Source organism: Teleopsis dalmanni, chromosome X (genome assembly GCF_002237135.1).
Source record: "Teleopsis dalmanni isolate 2A chromosome X, ASM223713v2, whole genome shotgun sequence".
Classification (NCBI taxonomy): domain Eukaryota; kingdom Metazoa; phylum Arthropoda; class Insecta; order Diptera; family Diopsidae; genus Teleopsis; species Teleopsis dalmanni.
In genome coordinates, this window is record NC_051848.1 from 9,226,972 (window position 1) to 9,240,725 (window position 13,754).

Below are 13,754 nucleotides of genomic sequence, written 5' to 3' on the forward strand. Positions count from 1 at the left end.
AAAACATACGAAACTCGAAGCTGTGAATAAACATGAGTCCAGTAGGGTGATGTAATTGATATTCCATAAAAGTGAATAAAAAAAAATAGTCGTGTTAACCATTTAACGAATGAAATATTGGAATTAGTGTTTTAAGCAAACCATAAACAAAGCCAAGATTCCCCGTTGATGGTTAAGCTTTGTGTAAACTTTATGATTTCAAAAGATTTTTTATTTGATTAATGGTTAAGGTACGAGGAATTTCAACAAAACTTTGCATACCTACAATTCGTTATTACACATTTAATGTTCCCAGTCAGGGGTTAATCAACAATGGTTTTAGTAACTGAATAGGCATCGGTAACAGCATCATAATCAACAACAATGACGACAGCGAAAGGAATAATAAAGAAACATAGTCATTGGAAACCGAAAAGAAACCTTTACCAACATAAAATCAATTGAAAATAATTTGTTAACTCAAAAGTAAGTAAAAAGATCACACAAAAAATGTGAAAAAATCAATATGTCAAAAATTTAACCGTAAAGTAATAGTAGAAGACGAGAGCGCTTCACCGCACATGTTGATTAGACTACATTCAATGGCTGTATAAAATATTGTCTATAGATGAGCCCAAAGAATTTCGGGATCCGCTCTCGTTCCACACAACTTGGCATGTTGCATGAATGATCCGCATAAATATGTGGGTGTGCATTGAATGAATAAATGATTTATCTAAGTTACTGCGCTGATCTCTCCCGCATCGGTACGTATGGTACGTACCCCGTCCACGTACGTACCGATGCATATGTTGCGAGTAATAAACTAATATTCTACTGATATATTGTCGTTAGTTACTGCATCGTTAAAGTTAATTCATCATTTCAATCAATTTGTATTGTTTTATTATAATAACAGTTTTCACATACGAAAAAAAAAATTCAATTCGTTGAAATAACACATTACATGGATGCAGTATTTAAAAAAAAAGAGGCTAGTTGAATCGAACATTTCAAAATATGAAATACATTACAAAAAAATGTTATGTATATTTGGTCCAAAAATTTAGTATATAATATATTTTGTCCAAAATACATTTTATCCCAAATATTAAGTACATTTCGTCCATAATGTTAAGAGCATTTTGTTCAAAATATTAAGTACATTTTTTCTAAAATATTAAATACATTTTTTCCAAAATATTGAATACATTTTATCTAAAATATTGAGTAAATTTGTCCAAAATATTAAATGCATACATTTTATCCAAAATGTTAAGTACATTTCGTCAAAAAATTAAGTGCATTTCATTCAAAATATTAAATACACAAATTTTGCCCAAAATATTAAGTATATTTTGTCCAAAATATTAAATGCTTACATTTTATCCAAAATATTTAATGTAAATCCAAAATGTACCAAAAATTAATAATAATAAAATAATAATAATAATGATAATAAAAATTGTTATATCTTTAATTTTCATCGATTCCGTGACATTAATTTTGTAATGTAAGAAGAATTATTGAATTAAATGTTTAATCTCATAAATAATTAAAAGATATTTTATTTCAATTATATTAAATTTGGAAGAAATAACCAAAATTTTTACTAGGAAGAGGACAAAAAAAATTAGAACATATATTTTAATTTATTTATAAGGAAATAAGTTAATAATTTGTTTAATTTCAATAACAATAAAAATATGTTTTATTTTAATTATACTAAAATTAATTTTGTGATGGTACATATTTGATGCACTTATGATAATAATTTAAACATAATAGTTTTTAGAAAGCAGTAATAAAATTTAATTAATATTCTAAATAATAAATAATTAATATTTTTTATTATATTAAAATTGATAAAAAATGAATATAATTATATATAATTTATTTATACATAATAATATAATTCTATTTTACAAATTTTTTCTCTGATTTTTGAGGACTAGATTTTTTCAATCCACCTCCTTGAAAAAGATTTCCACCATGAATCTAGGGTGTAGTGAGGAAAACTTTACTTTATTTTAGAAAGAATAGGCATTTATATACGGATTAATAAAACCAATAAATATTTCCAAATAGCACTGATAGTGAATATTTGACAATACTTGAAAGCTGAAAACTTAAGCTGAAAACTTAAGTTAATTGAAAAAAATTTATATTGGTTTATATTGGTTATTGATATTTATCATATAAAAATTTAGAACAGATGTCTAAAATTTTCTATAAAGAAAAATATTGATTAGTTTTCTAAAATTTAAAACAAACATCAAAAATTTTCTCTGAGAACAAGAAATTAATAAATATCTTAAATATTCTATTAAATATAGAATACTTAATAGAAAGGATTAAATTAATTAAATTTTTTTTTTAAATAATAAAAAGTTGTTTTATTTTACTCATATACATTAAAATACTCTATACAAAAAAATAATGAATAATTGACTAATCTTATAAACAATAAATACATATTATTATTACTATAATTGTAATTATAATATAATTATAATGTAATTATAAGATATATCAGATATATTTAAATTTAGAACAGATACCCAAAATCGTTTATTACAAAGAGGAATGAATAAGTTAAGTAATATAAGAAATTTATAAGAAATATCTATTATCTGTTATAACAAAAACGAATAAATTTGTGAATTACCTTTATAAACAATTATTATAGAAGTACATTATGTTTAATAATTTGTATTTATTTTATAATTAAGTTAGATATTGATTATGTCTTTATCTTTATTTGTTTTATTTTTATAATTTTAATAGAATATATTATTATTTATATACATATATACATATATTTATACTACAATTATATATTATTTATAAGATAATTACATATTAAAATTATATAATTTAAATTTATAATTTTAACATAAGCTATGCCTAATATCAGTCGCGAAGCTATGTTTATATGGGAATAGGAACTACACCAATTTGCACTATATTATGGATATGTAAGAAGGTTGAAATCAAAATAAAATGTTACAAGTTATACAGAGGAGCACCTAGACGATCTAGTCAGATATGTGCATATGAGAAATTCGACACGTATTCCGATAATAGCATATAAAATTGGTATATAATATATTATAATATAAAAAAAAAGATAGTTGATATTTAGATTCATCTCCATAAAACTGTAAACTAATTATTGTTAGAGCCTTTAAGTTAATAGATGTAGGATACTTCCTAAAATCTCTTATACTTGGTTTCATGTGAACAGAACTATTTGAAACAAATAGTTGTTAAAAACAACGATTCGCTATGAGATGGTGAAAGTTTTTAATTTTGGTTTTATTATCTTTTAAAAAGAATATAGATTATAATTGACATATTTACAGCTTCGAAGTTTACGAACAAAAAATTGCAAGGCATGTAAAAATAATTTTTAATTAACTTTATTACAGTTTTACAAACATATGTTTCATGGACTTTAATTAATTCATTTTCTTTTTAAAAAAATGTTCTATACTTTAGAAAAAAGAAACCGATGAAAACATAACCCTAACTACACCACTGAATATCGCTTTACAGATATACGTTGATATAATCTATCAATTCCGGCAAGTGTTTTATTTCAAAAATTAAATAATTACATTAATAACTATGACCAAGATCCTTAATACAACAAAAAATCGATATTTTAATACAATATTACGATATTATAAATATATACAATACCATAATATTAATTTTGATCAGTGCGATAGAATGTTTAAACTATTTAAGTATAATAGAACTACAGAGACAGTGACTACTTTTTCTAGTCTTAGTCTTTACTATAGAGAGTACTTTCTTTAGTCTTTCCGTTATACTCAAACTATTTATAAGTACTATTATATATATATATAATTATTATATAAGTACCATATAATAAACATACAGAGGTGGAGACATCTGTCTCTATTTTCCATAGAGGCTACTGTATGTCTCTATGGAAAGTGTTTTATAATTAAGGACACGCCTGATAAGATCACAACCTGTTTGAAGGACTACACAACAATTTTAAATGTTATGTCAAAAACGCTAAACAACTTTTTGAACTATTTATTATTTAGTCGGGCGTATGAAAAGACTGTATAATATTGTATGTGTTAGAACTAGTTAGGAATAAGACTTCAGCCACTGTCGGTAATACTGCCAGCCACCGAAATAGTATCCTAAACTATTCAACACTCAATAGACATACTTGAACTCTCCAAACGCCATGCATAAACACGCCTTGCTGCATAAATGTACAATGGTGAACAAAACCAACAACGGTCTGCAGAAGAAGCAGTAAAATATAATATATGTAGCATATGGACTACACCTCAATACTTTATTAGAACATAAATTCCCTGATGCCTGCCATTCAGAATTATGTAAATCCCAGCATTAACACCTGCTGATATATACAATTCTACTTATAATAATTATTATTCAACAGGTTTTATTGTGGAGTCCAGAAGCTTCTCGGCGCCTTGTTGCATTAGTCATGAGTCGAAGGGAAAAAACATAATATGGATTGAAGAATGTAGAGAATTCGTGGAACAATATCGTTAACTGCTCACATAACAAAGTTAGATTAAAACTGATAACAAAGGCTATATGTTCTAATTAGTAGAGCAGAAATAGATCATCTTTGTCATCATCATCAACATTATTCCTCGTATTGCTCGTACCACTCGTTATGATTTATTTACTTTAATAGTAAAGAAATTATTATATCATTATGTAAACACTGTTTTATGCCCACAGAAAAAAGATGATTATCAATATAATTGTATCTTTCTTCCATTTCCAAACAGTTCAGGAGTGTACGTATGTATATATATATATGAGTATATATGCTAATGGTAGCTTATGAGTGATTCGTATGGGACTTTATTGTTGAGATTAAAAAATATTTTGAAAATAAAGTGAACTTTAAATTTAATCGTAAATATGCAAGTATATAAATCTAAATTGTTTCGCTATGAAATCATAATATTGTATATATAATATATGTGCTATGTGCTATGTGGTATGTGGTATGCGTGTGTTTGTATGTGGAATAATATACATACGGTTATGTATTTGATATATTTACTGGCAAGTTTTGTACTTACTAAAACATATCTGTGTGTATATATAGATACATGAGAATAAAAGACGCCGTAAAGCTTAACGTAAGCATTTCAGGCTATTAGCGCCAAAGGATTTTCTCATGGTTTAAAAATACTTAACGTGCGACAAAATTTGCCTTAGGCATTATACAGCACGAAAGTTGCACGTTGAATTCGCACGGCAACTAAAGTCAGAAACCCATCAGATTGCGAACGTTGTTGTTGCAGTTGTTGTTGTTTGAGTTGTTGGAGTTGTTGGAGTTGTTGTTGCAGTTGTTGCGTTTAAGTATTCAACGGCGAGCCATTAAAGTTCTGTGCTGTTTATGATTGCAAAGCTTATGGATACAATTTAATATTAACTTGATAAACATTTTGGCTGAGCAGTTAGCAACCAAATGTTCGTTCCACCTACTCCTTCTTTAGAAGCAACAGCAGCTCCAGCATCATCATGGGAGTCGTTCGACTGCCACAAAAGTATGCCAGGCACCAGATTACTGTATGCAGTTAGTGATTGCCTCACACAGGGAGTAAGAAGAGGTAAATGCAGATATTACAGTGGTGAACGGTGTATAATCCAAATTCATGGATATTCATAACATAATTTTATCTTAAATAATCATTTTTAAATTTTGAAATAATTTAATTAATGTAATATATTTAAACGTAAATATAATTATAAATTTTGAATTTATTTAATAATTTATTTATTTATTAATTTTTTTTTAAATTTTACTATTAATATTCTTACTGGTATTACATGTTTGTCTGCTACTCGTATATGAATAGTATACAGATTTTAGAAGGACTACACTGATATTAAGTGCAGAGTGATAAGCAATGGACTTAACCAATATAGTATAAACAGTTCCCAGCGAAGTGTCTACAAATATTTTTGAATTATTACCTTTTCGTTCGTTCAAAGTCAAATTGGTCAGCACATGCTTCAGGGCACACGCCATTTCCCACGAAAGAGCATTAAGTTGTGCTTCGAAATGAGAAACAAAAATGAATAAATAAATATATGAGAGAAATAAAATAACATAAAAAAGTGTTTTATATAATATATTAAATTTTATTTAATTATAATCAGCGATTTTGTTATTATATCAAATACAAATTACACAAACATTTAAGTAAGAGAACAATGGTGACTATTCGGAGTGTCAGCCATTTCAGTTGATAACTCAAAAACTATACAAAAAAATAAATTTCTTTAAATTACATTAAATTACATTAATACATACAAATTAAAAAACATTACATATATTATATATTTAGTATATATAAACTAACTATATAAAAATATGAATAATAGTATAATTTGTAAATCTCCACTGAAGATAGTCTACTATGTAGACCAAGAAATTCATAATTCATCAGATTTAAGACATTTACATAATGCAGTATTTTATATTTATTGATTTAAACAATAATTAATAATATAATAATAATAATAATAATAATAATAATAATATTATTAATAATAATATTAATAATAATAATAATAATAATAATAATAATAATAATAATAATAATAATAATAATAATAATAATAAAATAAATTTTAACCCACTTCTTTTTAAGCAGTTTTAATTATTACTTCTTTTTATATAGTACTTATGTATAGTACTTATGGCAAGTTATATGTATGTGAAGCTTGCCACCATACTACTACAGAGTTATCATCATGGTCCTGATTTGATTTGACAACACAGTTCAAATAATATAGGTACGTCATTCATGATATCAAACCTTTAGCTTATGGTTTGCCATTTTGCAATATGTGTCGTTTAACAACTGTTGAATATGTTATAATTACGCAAACTTACTACAAAATTTGTGATTTTATAATATGTACATTTTTTGCATTACGAAGAGATTATAGTATCATTATTATTATGATATATTAGGATTAGGGATAATACAGTGCGACCTAGAAGATCTATTGTACTCTTTAATCGTAAAAGAGTGTTTCTCCAAGTCCGATTTCTTTATTAAAAGACAGTATATAGCTTATCTTTTCTAGCCTTAAGTCCCTATGTTCCATGAAATACCCTCCTAGATTTTTCTTTCGTTTGTGCATCAGTGCCGGGCATATAGTATGCACATAGTATACACATAGTAGTTTCTCTACAGTATCTGTAATCTGAGTTGGATTGGATTCCTAACTTTGTTAGATAATTGTTCAATTTACAGTGACCGGTTAGTATTCTCGTAATAATTCATGAGTTCTATGAAATAATAATTCTTTGTTAGTTCTATGAAATCCGTAAAGCGTTTTAGATTACAAACACTTTAGATTGTGATAGTCTTGGTTATCCTCACCAATATTATTTTTTTTTCTTTTTCCTCTGCTCCGATCATTAGAAGCGATAGAATTCCTTTGCCAAGTTCGCAGAAAGATTCTGGGCCATCATCCTTGAAGCCGCGCCTCTTCTTTGACTCTCACCTCGTTGGGTTCCAGCATGCCCCGGAATATCTATTAAGTGCATCTGATTGTTCCAGACAAGTATGTACAGTACCTGGTAAGACATGTATCATTATAGCTGCTTGACTGTCAGTCAGTACTGCAATGCTACGTTTCTAGTAGTTGTGTTCAAGGTTGAGACTGGCGCATCTATCTATTGCGTATATCTCCGCTTGAAAGATGGTTCTGTATACCATGTTATAATATTTTTATTATAGTAGTGTAAGAGTAGACAAAATCGTACAAAATTTTGAAAAAACTGAATCTGTGAAGGGTATGGCAAGATATAAACATAAGTGTATTTTAATATTGTGTATATATATATCGGCGAAAATATGCCGTGTGTTAATTAAAGATTCACATTTATCTATTACATGATGCAAGCAGCATTTGAGTTTATCGCAAGGCATATTATAGCTTATTTTGCCTTGGGATTTGAATCTCCATCCTTATAAAATTCCGCTAACACAAGAAGTTAAATGATTTAACGATTTAACTTAAATCGGCTTGAACTGGGTGCTAGAACAAACAGTGTCTGAGTGACAATTTTTTGCATTGTTTCTTTTTTCAGTGATGAGTCTTATGTTTTCTTGCATGGTGGGTATGTTAACAGACAAAATTCTTTAGAGATGAGACTTTTTTTAACGCTTAATCGAAATATTAACAAATAAAACTCTTCAGTGATGAAGCTTATTTTTTACTTGTTGCATACATAAACCAACAAAATTGTTACATTTGATATTTAGACAATGTGAAAGTCCATAAGTAACTGTTAAAAAACCACTGCATCCCACTGGTGTGACATGAGGTCTGGATGTATGAGAGGCCCGTACTTTTTTGAAAAGACGAAGATGTGACATAAACTGTTAATTGTGATCGCGCATGCCACATTTCACGTTATAGGTGTGCAATTGCAAACATGGATGTAGAAGTTATATAGCCTCTATAAGATGGTGCAATAGGTACAAGACGTTCTCTTTATGGCGTTATTGCAAAAAAAACTTCTCGATTCTTTAATTTTACGTTTTAATGATATGAATTGGTCATCAAGATCATATGATTCACCGCTACTGGGCATTTTTTGTGATATTACAGAAATGGTTATGTTTGTGTGGACCGTCTTCATAATCTGGACGCTTTGGTAATGAATGCCGGTTAAATTATGTCCGAGCTTTTAAGATATGATGGATGCTTTTAAGGCACTTTTTAATGACTCATCGGCATATAGTTTGCAATAGCTCAGACATAACTTAATGGTTATATGTTTTTGAAGCGTTAAAAGTTTAAGAATTGCCGATTGCCTGATTCAGAACATTTGAACGATGTTGTATTTTACACTTAATGGCATGATCAAAACAATATATTGAAATAAAAATTTAATTATGTTTATAAGTCACAATATTGCTATTACTATTGTCACCACAAAATGGATAACCCTGTATTATGAAAAGAAAATTTACTATGCATTAAAATATCAATAAGACAAAAACTGAATGAAGTAGTTAATTGATAAACAAGCTTAAGTCCAAAAAAGGTGTACATGCATGGTATGCGATAGAATATTTTGATCAGGCTTAAACCGATTACTTTAATAATAATATTGTAAAAACGTCATTGTCTTTGTATTGAGATAAAAAGTTGAAATAATCTGGATGTCAGTTAAGAAAGACCAAATTTGTCGATGCTCGATTGTGGATTGTAGATTGTAGATTGTCGTTTGTCGTTTGTCGAATGCTGTGATTCAGGTCATCCAAATGATTTGGATAAGACTGATAATACGTTTTAAATAATTTTATTTAAAATAAAAAATAAAAATAACAAATAAAAATAAAAATAAAAAATAAAAATAAAAATAAAGAAATTAAAATAAAAAACTTTATTGAAATAAAATGGTCATTTTAAATTTATAAGTGTGTGATAAGCATACAATATTGGTTTCACATGCGAAAAGTTCATTGCTGTTAACAATATAAAAATATTGTTTTATTCGCAAGCTAACATAAGTCCTGCTGGGAATTTGATTCCATATTACAGCCTACGCAGTGTTAATGCGAACAGAGGTTCTTTGTTGTTGTTTTGCATACTTTACCACCTCTCTTAACATGTCACTAGTCTGTAGCGAAATAAGTTTCTGCGTTTATACACTATTTTTTATCATTTGCAACCATTCGAATTGGAAACCCACGCAATTAGTTGTGTTCTGTTCTGTTCTGTTCTGTTCAGTTCGGATCAGTTCAGTTCAGTTCAGTTAAGGTTTTTTTTCTCTCGTATCTTTTTTTTTCATTTAATTGGTTTGTAGCACTTTATGTCAAGAATTGCGTGTTGTACTTCACCTAACAGAAATGATGCCGATAGCACTTATATGTGATATCCGTTTCAATTTGTTTTAAGTCTTCTATTTAAAAGGTGATAATTTACTCTTTTATAGCCCTTGACATTTCGGCCACCCATAAAACAAATATAATGTTGAAAAGTTTGGCAATTATTTATATAAGATTACAATACGGCTGTTGACTAACTGCACTGGAGAACTACATATCATTTAAAGGAAAAGTAAAGTAAATAGAGTCCACCACTTTAGTTTGTTTTAACTACGATTTGGTAGCCGCAACACTCGGTTACACTTGGTTACTCGTCAACGAAGAAATAAGAAATCTGTTATCTACACTAAAATATCGAACACTTTGCATTGTGTACAGAAGTTAGCAATCTATTACATTACCCATGCTCGTATATTAATGCTATGCTGTGATTTATAACTTTCCAATATAGTGTGAAAAGAGTAAACACTCAATTACTCAATCAAACTGGAATAATATATTTTAAATGATGTGTAATTATTATTAATATTTTTTTTATTTAGAGTATACCATAATAATATAAATTAGTAGTTCTATTAATATGAGGACCTTCGATAGATTTGTTATGTTCCATATTTTGTATAGCGTGACGAACTTATCCCCAATTTTGACTATCAAATAAATGCGTTCACACATTCATTTTACGGAAGTGACAAATACTGTTCTCTAAAAGATCCATTTTTAAAACAATATACCTCACCCTATGAAATCATTTTTCTTTCATTTCACAGAAGTGGCAAATACTGGTCTCTGAAAGATCCATTTTCACGACACTACACCTCAACCTATGGAATCATTTTTCTTTTATTTCAAGTCGCAAATATTGATCTCTAAAACATCCACTTTTATCACATTATACCCTAACTTATAAAGCCGTTTTACAGAAATGGCAAATACTGGTCTCTGAAACTAGTAGCAATAACTATGAACTAATAACAAGGAATATCTAGGAATATCAGTTAGAAATCAAATGTATTTTGAAATGTTTTTTTACTTTTAACTTCAAAATCCTTTTATAATATAGTTGCAGTTTTTTTGTAAGAAACCCAGTTTAATTTTTAATTAATTTCAACCAAATTGACATTATTTATAAATATTGTAGTAATTACTGCGCTCACTGTGGTAACATTATATGCACAAATCAAAATCTTCTGTGCTTATTTAACTGATGACCGTATTTACCCATTATTTCTGTAAAAGGTTAATATTATAGATAGTCCCATGTGCATCTGTTCTGGTGGTCTCTATAGACTAAGATTATAAACTTTTCATGTTAATACTATCAGTTCTGTTATTGATTACTTTTGCTTTTATAAAAAGAGAACAAATATATTTTCTTTTTATATGTATGAATGTAACGCATAGCATAATGTACATGGACCCTTTCTGTACTATGTAAAAGGTATGAGTGTTATTGATACCATCATATATCTTGATTTCAAGTTTAATTTTTGAATCTTTTGAAGTCCTGTATATATCACGAATGAATACTTCTACTGTGATACTAGAAAAAATATCTGTACTCCGTTATCAGATATATTTCATTATATTAAAAATAGTAGTTATACATTCTCTTCTGTATCCAAAACACTTATTTGTTTAAATTTATAAATTTAGATATGTATTTCATTATTTAATATCATACTATCTACTATATCATTATTTAGTATCCATACAGAATTGATAATTAACATGAACCAAAAGTGACCCCGGCTTCACCGAATAATCTCATATGTACGTTATATTAGTTATGTTACAAATCAATAACTTACTATTTATTATTAAATTTTCTTTATTCGGATAGAATTATAAAGATCTTTTTCTTATTTTAAATAGAATACACATTCTTTAGAAAATATATCGCGTGATTATCGGTAGCTTCCTAATGTGTATAGGCGGTACTATAGGCGGTATTTGGTAGATTTCACTAATTATTGCTCTGTTGCTTATGATTTACATACTTATGTGCTTGTTATTCTCCTTATTGTGTATCTAAGTTTAGTTCTTACTATTAATAATCTGCTATTTAGTATTCCTATTACTATTTTGCTACTTCAATATCTGCTATTTGCTATTGATATATTCGATTGTCGGTTCTGATACATGTAAGTGTGCTATAATATGAAGAAATTAATACTTTTTTTAATACAAATATTAATAAAATAAATATAATATGATAAAACAAGGAAAAAATATATTATCTATTTTTAAATAGATCAAGATTAAATTTTCTATAACCCCAATATATCTAAGCATGGATTTGATAAATGTAAAATACAGAAAAATTTTATAAAAAATAATCATTTTTAATAATATAAAAATATATTGTTATTCTAATCTTAAAGAACTAACTTCGCATTAGAATTTTAACAAGTTTTTATGTAGGCAGTGTGTGAGTTCGAGTAAATTGATGGTAAATTGAGGGAAATAGTAAATTATATCGATATGCCAGCAAAAGTTGGTATTTACCAGAATTTTGAGTAGGGTAAATTAGATAAAAAAAATTTTATAAGATGCTTAATAAATAAATTTGAAAACTTTTACCTAAAAGTAATAAATAAAGGCAATAATAAAATAAATAAATATTTACATAAGTGCAGTGCAAAAAATCCTTAGGAAATTTCAATTTACTTTACCTCAATTTACTCGAACCCGCACACGGCCTTAATAATAGCAAAATAATTATTTCATTTAAGAAATAGCACTAGTGATCACTACAAATCAAAATTATCCGCACAATTAACTTTTAACCACGTACCAAGAATTGTGTACATGATAGGGTTAAATAGGGCTGGTTTTAATTAGTTAAAGTTAGCAGGAATACAAACTGTTAGCATGTTAATATGTATATTAAATTAAATTAAAATAAACCTCTGAAAGAAGTTATTAACCTATGCAGAGAGATGAGTGACTGCAATCTAATAACTTAGAAAAATTCGACAATTCGGTTGATAGGAGTATATGTATGTATGTATGTACAATTTGTTTGTATTCGTACTAAGGTATGATTTTTTATAAATAACTTACTAATTTATACACAAACTCGTATATAAGATTTGATATCACGCTGAGCTGCTGTCGATCGGTGTATTCGAAATTTTATTTGAAGACTGTCGAGTACTCATCAGTGTTGATCATCAAGTAATATTTTACTGAGTGCGCAGGAATTCGCATTGTCATTGCTTTGTTGTGCTTATTCACGAGTTCAACATATTTTATATTTACATGCAATATAATATAAATTTATCTTATTCTCCGTATACATATTTTTATGCCCTTCACACTATTTTAAATAAAGGGTATATTAGGTTTATCAAAATGTTTGTAACGAGATGAAGGAGACAACGGAGGCCATGTAGATATATGCACATATATTCTTTATCACTATGAAAAGACAAATCGATTTAATGATGTTGATGTTGATGTTCGATCTGTGTACATTAAGACCGAAAAGTTTTCGGAAATTCTCATTTAAAATTCGCGCGCTGTATATTTTTCGATATTTTAAGTTTATGTAGTTTGGCAGCACTGTCCTTAATTACTATGCCAAAAATGAGCGCGATCTGTCAGACAGTTCGTTTACGGCAGCTGTTGAAACCAGTTCACCTCAGTAGGGCGTTGCGAAAAAAACAATGGAAAAAAATATTGAACAAAGAGTTTGCATCAAATTTTGTGTTTCGAACGAAATTTCGTGTGCAGAATCGTTGCGAATGCTACAAAAGGCTTATGGGGAATCAGTTTTATCGAAAACTCAAGTTTATGAGTGGTACAAAGCCTTCCAGGACGGTCGTACGACCGTCGAAGACATTTCGCAACGCACTACTGAGGTGAACTGGT